The sequence below is a fragment of the Lolium rigidum genome, chromosome 4 (assembly GCF_022539505.1).
Source record: "Lolium rigidum isolate FL_2022 chromosome 4, APGP_CSIRO_Lrig_0.1, whole genome shotgun sequence".
Classification (NCBI taxonomy): domain Eukaryota; kingdom Viridiplantae; phylum Streptophyta; class Magnoliopsida; order Poales; family Poaceae; genus Lolium; species Lolium rigidum.
In genome coordinates, this window is record NC_061511.1 from 6,388,006 (window position 1) to 6,397,335 (window position 9,330).

General features: G+C 41.7%; 1 long non-coding RNA gene across 3 annotated transcripts; it reads right to left on the reverse strand.

Annotated features, from left to right (window-relative positions):
• Positions 1 to 3,796: 3,796 nt before the first annotated feature.
• LOC124708534 lies at positions 3,797 to 8,548 on the reverse strand. 3 transcript variants are annotated; one of them, XR_007005193.1, is made up of 9 exons: positions 8,136 to 8,548; positions 7,938 to 8,041; positions 7,419 to 7,579; positions 7,119 to 7,205; positions 6,198 to 6,342; positions 5,993 to 6,084; positions 4,969 to 5,879; positions 4,747 to 4,866; positions 3,797 to 4,618 (listed from the first exon to the last, which is right to left on the reverse strand). It is a non-coding gene; the product is annotated as an uncharacterized LOC124708534 (long non-coding RNA). The 3 variants fall into 3 exon arrangements; XR_007005192.1 differs by having other exon boundaries at positions 3,797 to 4,866; XR_007005194.1 differs by lacking the exon at positions 7,419 to 7,579 and having other exon boundaries at positions 3,797 to 4,866.
• Between the last annotated feature and the right edge of the window lie 782 nt (positions 8,549 to 9,330).

Genomic DNA, 9,330 nt, shown 5'->3' on the forward strand with positions numbered 1-9,330 from the left:
CAAATTTGACACGATCTTGGTGGTGGTTGACAAGATGACCAAATATGGCCATTTCATTCCTCTCAAGCACCCTTTTACGGCAGCTTCGGTGGCACAGGCGTATATGGATAATGTGTATCGTTTGCACAGCATGCCGAAAGTGCTGATCTCTGATCGTGATAAGGTGTTCATTAGTCAGTTCTGGCAGCAACTGTTCCGTTTGGCAGACACGACACTGAATATGAGCTCCTCCTATCACCCCCAGACGGATGGCCAGACGGAGCGTCTCAACCAATGTTTGGAAACATTCTTGCGCTGCTTTGTGCATGACAACCCCAACAAATGGGCGAAGTGGGCTGTCACAAGCGGAATTCCGGTACAATACATCACCGCACTCTGCCCATGGTCGGACTCCATTTGAAGTGTTGTATGGTAGGAAACCAAGACCCTTTGGCTATCCGGAACATGATCAAACGAGGCAATCGGGAGCTGGACGAGTGGTTACAAGAAAGAGCACGTATGATACCAGTAAATTCAACATCATCCGGCACGAGCGCAACAACGGATGAAAGCACAAGCGGACAAGAACCGCGAGCGAACGCCGGTTCGATGTGGGTGACCGAGTGTATCCGAAACTGCAGCCTTATGTGCAGCACACGGTGGCCGGAGACCATGTCGAAATTGGGATTCAAGTTCTTTGGACCATTCAAGATTCTCAAGCGGGTTGGCAATGTCTCATACAAGCTTGATCTACCGAAGTCGGCACGAATCCATCCCGTGATCCATGTATCACAACTCAAGAAAGCGAGTGAAACCCGGAGCGGTGGTAAGTAAAAATCTACCAGCAGCCTTATTGTCCGATGATATTGCAGGTGCAACCACGGCGCATCATTGGGGAGCGGGCGATCAAGCAAGGGCACAAACAGGTGAGTCAGCTCGCTAATCCGAGTGGGAAGGGTGGCCCGAAGAATGCAGCACACCGGGAGAACGTCTTTGTCGTCGTCAACGCGTTTCCGCATGCACCGGCTTGGGGGCAAGGCGGTACTCGAGGAGGGGGTATTGTCACGACCCGGTATCCGCCCGAGGCACTCGGAGCCAAGCTCGGGACGGATGAGAGGCGGAAGATTCGGGAAGCCCACGTCCGTCGCCGGGCCCAGCCTAACGGCCCGTGAACCCGAGACGAGCATCGCGGACACAGTACTTATGTGATCAGCTTGGAGAGCAAGATATCTTATCTCATATTGTAATCATGACTGAACTCCTGTAGGAGTCTCTCTCTTCTTCCTCCACCGATTCGTCGGATTCTAAACCTCCCAGCGTGACGCTGAGGAATTGTATCGTGAATCGTGTGTTCATAATCGTTGAGTGATCGAGGATCTCACAACTTCTTTTCGATAAAGATCTTGTCTGCACTTAAACCAAACATGATTGGTTTGTGATCAAGCTAACTGATCCCATCTGCATCCGCAGTTCCCATGCGTATGATCGTCTCCCTTGCCTTTTATGTGCACTAGATTTAGATGTGCGCCTTGACGCACGATCCCGTGAAGCTCTTGCCAATATACATTTTATATAACGACACTAAAAAATTCACTAAAGCAATATTTTTTGAGAATTACAAAAGCTACAGAATTAACAAACCTCAGTCTTAGCATTTGTACAAATCAATGATAAAACCCTATTTCAAATATTCATAAAGAATCAGATAACATGTGTTTAATTTTGTCTTGATTGTAGCTTTTTTCCTAATATGTACAAAATTGGCACAAATAGTCACATATTACTGAACGAAAATGTAATACAGATTCAGTTTCTTATTATATTTAGGAATCAAAATCTACATTTGTTGTTGGAAATGAACTTGCGGGAATTCAAGGCTCCCGAAGACAACACTTGCATATGCCTTTCCAAGCTAACACCTGATAATTAGTTGCTCACACGCCTTACCGCCGCCTTCGATGATCAGGTCCTTGATTAGTCCCACGGCAATACATGAAGAGAGGAGCTAATTTCAGAACTGAGAAGCGATTGAAAATATTTGATGTCTGCACATATCAGAGAGGATTCAAACTAAAAGGCATACAATCTAAATGAAGAGAGCACATACTTGGGAATGAACCAATTAACTTATAGCGATTTTAATTTGGAAGTGAAATGGGCAAATGATATTATCATACAACGTGAAGCGACATAACTACATCTTGTCATCCATGAAGTACAGTTCAACTTGCTACCAATATTAGTTTCACCAGAGCAGTAGCCATGGACTTGAAATAGGAAACCCTTGGATATTTAGTGGGTCAAGAGGATTTTCTCAACGTCTGCGACACAAATCATACTTGCTGTCATGGACAAAGTATGGCCCAATAAAAAGAAATATGGTGCACCAAATTTGAATATACATTTTTAAGTTTCTTCATACAGTATCCAAGTAGAAGTACAAGCATACATCCACCTGTAAGGGGCACTATAAATGCTTTTCTCCAGCTCTTAGCAAGCCATCACAGGTTCCATTACCTGAACATGTACATGTTGCTCGAGTTGTTCCTTGACTGAACAATGTGACAGTATAAAATAAATTTGAGAAGAAACCAAACTATGTAGAGAAAAGAAAACGTAGCGAGTCCATAGGATGACCTAAGCAGTATTTCCATTTCTAAGCAAAAGAAATCTACCATTAAAAAAGGGGCAGCAGTATTTTATAAAAGGTAGATGGTCATAACTACATCATCATGTCTATTATATCTTAGTACTACTTCAGATCCAACATAGCAGTAAAAAAGGCCTTCCACTTTAAACTCTGATATCAAGTGGCAAGTGGAAGAGCCCATCTGGAAAAACTATGTGTAATGATATGTATAAAAGAATGAACTCATAAAACGCAGATCATTGGCACTTTCACTTGTCTGAAGGAGACTATTCATCGGTAGAAGACATTTTTTAAAAATCTCGGTACTCTATTAAAAGACTCTTAGACCCTAAAACAGATCTATTGTAATTCTGATTAGAACTAAATGTATTCAACGAAAAAACAGAATCATAAGGAAACACCACATCATGTAGATCTCTAGAAATAGAAACCAATGTAAACGGAATAAGCTCTAATGCTGCATCTAAAAACTTTATGCGTATCAGCCTACTATCACAGTAGTATTGAGTACACATGACCACATTTTGGCAACGCAACCACTAAGTAAAGAATATTGATTTTATTTTGAGAAGTGCACCATCCTAAAATATAAACTAACGTTTTCTGTCCCTAAGTTTACTCCAAATATTTCTAGGATATGAGCAGGATACAGTTAAGAAAAAAAAGACAACAAAGAAAGAGGTGCATCAATACTAAACACTTGTAGCTAAGCCACATGGAAAGGAAAGACAACTGCTTAGGAAACATAATCTCAAAAACATGGATAATATATCAGAGGAATATGATGAACAATTAAAAGGGCCTATGTCTATGAGAATTACCTTGCAGTAATTGTACACAGCATAATTTCTTCATTATTCTTCAAGGTATCGCAACTATTGATTCTTGAAGGGATACGAACTAATCCACTATTTCCATGGGCAAACGTCAGTCAGCCTTTGTTTTGCGCTTAGGCTCTACGGTCGGGTTGGCTCATTTTACATTGACTGTCAAAATGACCAACTACAGGTTTAACCACCATAACATAGGATGACGTGAAAGCTAAATGAGGCACCGGAGCTGGGTGCTCACAAACATCTTGAGAAACTGAAGAACAAGTCTCATCTCAGGAGCTACGCCAAAGAACGAGTAGCTTTGCAATATACCACAATTGACAGAATGAAAGAACAGAGCAACACTCGACACCATATCATATTTTGTAGTGATGTAAGATGCATCTAAGAAAAAGAAGAGGTTAACATGCTTAACTGTGCTTACTTTCTATGAAATTAAACTGCACTAAAAGCAGTAGAAAGCACAACAAAATATAATTAGAACAAATGTGTGCTGATACAAGCAAAAGAAGCATGCCCAGATCTTGATTTTGAAGAATATATTTAAGTACTTTCATAACCTGCCAAGTATATGCAGCTAAATAAACGAGCACACTCCAAACTACCACAGTTGAAATGCACAACATAAAGAGAAAACAATCATACATGCATAACAACCCAAATGCTCCATCCTAACTGGAAGCAATAGTGGCGAGCAAGCTCTTCATGCTAGAGATGAGTTAAAGGAAGAGAACAGACAACAAATAAATAAAACATTTACACACAGGGTGGATGTACTAAATTGAAAAGAGGAACTCACACATTAACCCTAAAAGAAGCAGCCTAATAACAAAGAGCAAGTTCAACCCAAGCCAAGAATGAAGAACCATCTCTGAACCCTGAACAAAATATTCCTACCAAGTGGAAAGGTTAAAAGATAAAGTACCTAGGAAAGCTAATTTCTATTTTGAGGTCAGCAGTACTACCTATATTTTTCTCTTTATGGAGAAAGCATATTACTATGAAGGCCAACTTAAGAAAAATGCAATAACCCTTACCGCTAATAGTTAGAAGCATTAGGTGACAGGCATCCACAAAGGCTATTAAGAGCGCTATTTATAAAATCCAACATCTGAGATAACATAAATTGATATGATGCATAATTGTCAAGCATAACCTAGAGGGGGAGCACGTATACCAGGATATATTAATAATAGATCATAGCTACCCCAGATAAATCAAAATAGCAAGTATGATCAAAATAGCAGAGTATTTTTGACATGTCGAAGGCTTGGTGAAGCATACCACGTTTTCAAATAGAATAAAATTGATAAATTCAGCAAGATGCATCCTAGGATATTTCCCTGCCTGGGTCCACAAGGAGATAGCATTAGGCATGCAATGGACCTGAAATGGCAGAGAAAACTGCGACAAGCGCAAAAAATTTTAGCATGAAAACATTTGGCATCCGACAATGCATGGCGAACAAATATGTATAAATAACAACACCTATCTTGGAGGCCTTACCATATCTGGTTTCCAGTCCATCTAACAGCCTATTGAATTGGTAGTCTGGTCCCAAAAACAAACATATATCTGAAGATGAATCATCAACATCTATTGTACAGAAGATGATGAAAATAATACATTACTGATTCTCGTTAATAAAGCCAACATAAATGAAAAACCAATAGTAAGAGGCATGAATCCTTTGACTCATATGTATGTTAGCTCAGTCCATAGACTTCTGTTATCTTCAAAAGCCGCTACCTAAAGAAAAAAAATACAGATTGGGTCCGCCTTGGCACATGATCCCGTAAGACCCATGTATAGATAGGGAAATGCTAATAATTTTTAGGTTTTACAAATCATCACAAACCACAGTAAATAACCAGAGGAATATATATAATATAGAAATTAACAGTTGTTGATTTTGCCGAGAGCAACAAAAGCAAGGAACGCTAAAATTATCATCTACATAGGCAATGCATTGTCGGCCATCGCAGCATGGTCTTTAAAAGCGACAACGGAAAGGAAATGTAAATATGATTAGGGCCTGCATCACCCAAAGATAAACCAATGCAAATGAATCATGTTCAATACAACAAAGTTGCACCCATGTACCTTGGTGAAACATTTAAGAGAAATGATCCTTTCTCATCTTCTCCGAACACTATATTAACAATGCTTGAGAGTTAAAACTATATCATGAGTAAACGGTAAGTGCATAATAAACATATGTACAAAAATAGGAATCTACCATCAATTAACTCAAACCATAAAAAAATTCAAGTTTTCGCAGAGAATATCATGCATAAACATCTACTGAAGAGAAGCAAGTCACATGGTGTTTCCTCAAATCTAAATCACACTACCATTATCTCGTCTCCACCAAGGTTCACACACTTATTGCAGGTCTCTCAAGTGTCTTCATCATGCTACAAGTCCAGGGGAAATAAATGAGTCATAAGAGAGAATATCAGCAGTCATGTCAGCATCTTCCACTGATGAGTTAAACTGAATAAACTCTACACAAAATAAAAGTACATACCTTGTATCTCTGTTGTTGTTCTAGCTGCATGTTTGGGGCGCCGGAGGAGACATAAGAGAGTTATTGCAGGTCTCTCGAGTGTCTTCATCATGCTACAAGTCCACCAGAAATAAATGAGTCATAAGAGAGAATATTAGCAGTCAGGTCAGCATCTTCCACCGATGAGTTGAACTGAATAAACTCTACACAAAATAGAAATACAGACCTTGTGCCTCTGTTGTTGTTCTAGCTGCATGTTAATGAAGCTAGCATAAATGAAACAACAACACTAAGAGGCATGAACTGAATCCTTTGACTCAGGCGTATGTTAGCTCAGTCCAAAGACTGTTGTTCTCTTCAAAAGCCGCTACCTAAAGAAAGAAAATGCAGATTTCAGAGAAATCCCTCTTGTTATTTGATAAGTTGTCGCAAGCCAGTGATCCAGAGATAAGTAAATAAAAAGGGTATGCGTCAACTGAGATTCCAGCGATCTCATTGTAATACATGAACTTTTTTATGGGCCTAGCATAACCTTTTAAAACCCCACACAGAGAAATAAATTCAGATAGAAATTCTATTGCCAAGTAGTTGGAACCCGCGTGGTATTTTTTTATGTACTCTCAAGAAGTCACGTCACCTTGAGTATTAATAGAGAATGCACCAAGAAAATAAATTAGGATGGCCATGAAAATGTGCTATCAAATATAGTATGCCATTTTGCAAAATCCATCTTAAAACTTATAGATCAGCGATGTTCATGGAGAAACATGAGAAGCACTATCAGAGAGGTAAACTTAAGAACAACCACCTGTCTGGTGTGCTACACTCAAATCGGCACATGTCAGCTCACCGAGTACTGTTTTGGGCAGAAAGAAAATAAGCGATGAAGGTATGCGATAAATCTTGAATTTTTAGGGCACCTAATAAATGCATTCCCAATAACCAATGTAACGCTAAATCCATGCTGGTCAATAATAAGCATGCCAAGGAATAGTATGTGTCAGAAGTTGAAAGGCGCGATTACTGGGCCAACAATAGCACTATAAAAAGCAGTGTTTTTTTCTAATTAAAATAATTTCTTAGATGTATAACACTACATGTGGCTATGATAAACATGTTAGTGTTACTTGCCAAAGACAGAGAGAACCTGCAGATCCTTGCCGAAGAAGAGGCCGGGGAGGTAATGCGGCATCTCTTGTCCTCCTATTGTCATCCTATCAATAGTCTTTTACACCTGACATTTATAGAAATAGTTAGAGATCACAGTTTCGCATCACCACCATCCCGGAGACATCAACTGAAACTTCACTTAAGAAAACGCATTCAACAAGCTAGCATCGACCATTTTGAAGTCTATAAGCAAACCAGAGAAATATCACATTCCATAATAATAAACACCAAGTTATCTGAGAACTAAAAAAAGAGTATTTTCTAGTGATAGCCATACCAAAAGGTTTGGACGTCCTTCTTCTCCTTCTAGTCATATTTATCTTCAACATTTTATCAGACAAAGATGATCTACCATAAGTTATATTCGACAATATGGTTGTGAAGACATAAAATATCTCACTTGTCCAGCAGCTCGACAACACCATTGCTCTTGGTCACCTGGCCCAGGCATCGGCACAAAAACTGCCCTTTAGTTTAATTATGGAAGACTGAATTACTTATAAAAGCTTTAGCATCATCTAGTATTTCAGCTTGCCCAAGGAGATAGATAACACGTGTGTTGTGCTTTATGGTTTAGGTTCAACTCATATTCATTTTCATGATTAATTTTGTAATACTGACAGTGAAATGAGACATACCATAAACAAGTTGAAGTCTAATTTAATATAGAAAGTAAGATGCACTTTCACAACACAGTAAGTCAAGAGTTCTATTTCATGCATAACTATTTTTCTGATAAATATGCTCGTGCAAACAGAATAATATTTGATCTAACAAGAAAACGACGAAGTCTTACATGAGTCCTTGATCAACCAATCCTCTACGGTTACAGTACACCAAGAAATACAATCTTATGTCGGGCATGGCTTGCAAACATCAGGTGATTCCATTTCCTGATACCTGCAAAGGGCAGCATCCACATCCGCTGTCCAGTGAACCGATCTAACTGATATTTTACCGCAAAGCATACAGAGCTATATAGAATACAGAATACCTGAAAATAGCAAAGTTCATAGGCCACGGCATGCTCTGCCTTGCCCTGCTTCAGGCGCCCAGCCCACGGGCACGCGACAAGCACGGCCATCGAGCAGGACCCGTGGAGCTGTAGGCTTCCAGGGAAGGGAACTGCGGCGGCGCCCGCGTCAGTATCACCTCCCTCACGTGTTCATGAGGAGATTCAGACTGGGACGTAAGAGGAAGACCACACGAGATGCGGCCACGCTCGATTCGTCGACGTAGCTGATTTCGCCGCTCCAGTATCCCTCTTGCGACGCGGTGCGGCTTCGCCTATTACCATCCATGAGGGAGGGGATTGGGGAGACAGCCGCGTGCGGGGATTGGGAGAGAGGCGGCTTGCTGTCTCGATGGAGAAGACCACGAGGCACACACGACGGGGATGGGGCGCGGTCTGGGACCTTCATCGTCGGCAGCGGCGACGGGCGGAGGCGCGGTTGGGATCGACGTGGGAGCGGCGGCGGCAACTGCGATTGGGGAGGAGGAGGCCAGCCGATTGGGGAGGAGGAAGCGAGGAGATTGGGCTTGGGGCTAGGTTTCGTCGGTTTCGGTTTTGTTCCAAACACAAGCGGCCCAGATCGACGCGGGGCTGAAACCAAGATCGAACGGCGCGGGTTGGTTCCCTATCGTGGATAGGCTGTAAGGCCCCCGTGGGGGCATCATATATACCCCTGGATGCATGCATGTTGGTCGCCCTGGACTTCCATGCATGGCCAGCCACTGAAGATTTCATTCAAATGACGCGAAACTTCTTTGTTTCTGTTAGGGCATCTCCAACCGGCTGACCCAAAGGGACGCTTTGGGCCGTCCGTTTTGGCCGTTTGGATGGCCGAATGGACACCCGGACAGCGGCCCGCGTCCGCGTGTCCGTTTGGGTCGCACGCTGCGCCCAACGCGCGGACGCACCGCATATGTAACTAAAAAACAAAAATGAAAATAAAAAGGAAAACAGCCAAAAATAACATTAAACTAGTGGTTAATTAAACTTAGCCCTATTTTGCGCAATTTTTACACAAAAGAAAGCCCTATATGGGCTTTAAACTAAAAAAAAAGAAACCCTAGGCAGGGTTTGCGAGCACGGTGGCCGCCGGCGATACTACCCCGGTAGTACTCGTCATCATCGGCGTCGATGACGACGACGCCTCCCGGCGGCGACGCGGCTGTTCCGGCTCGAA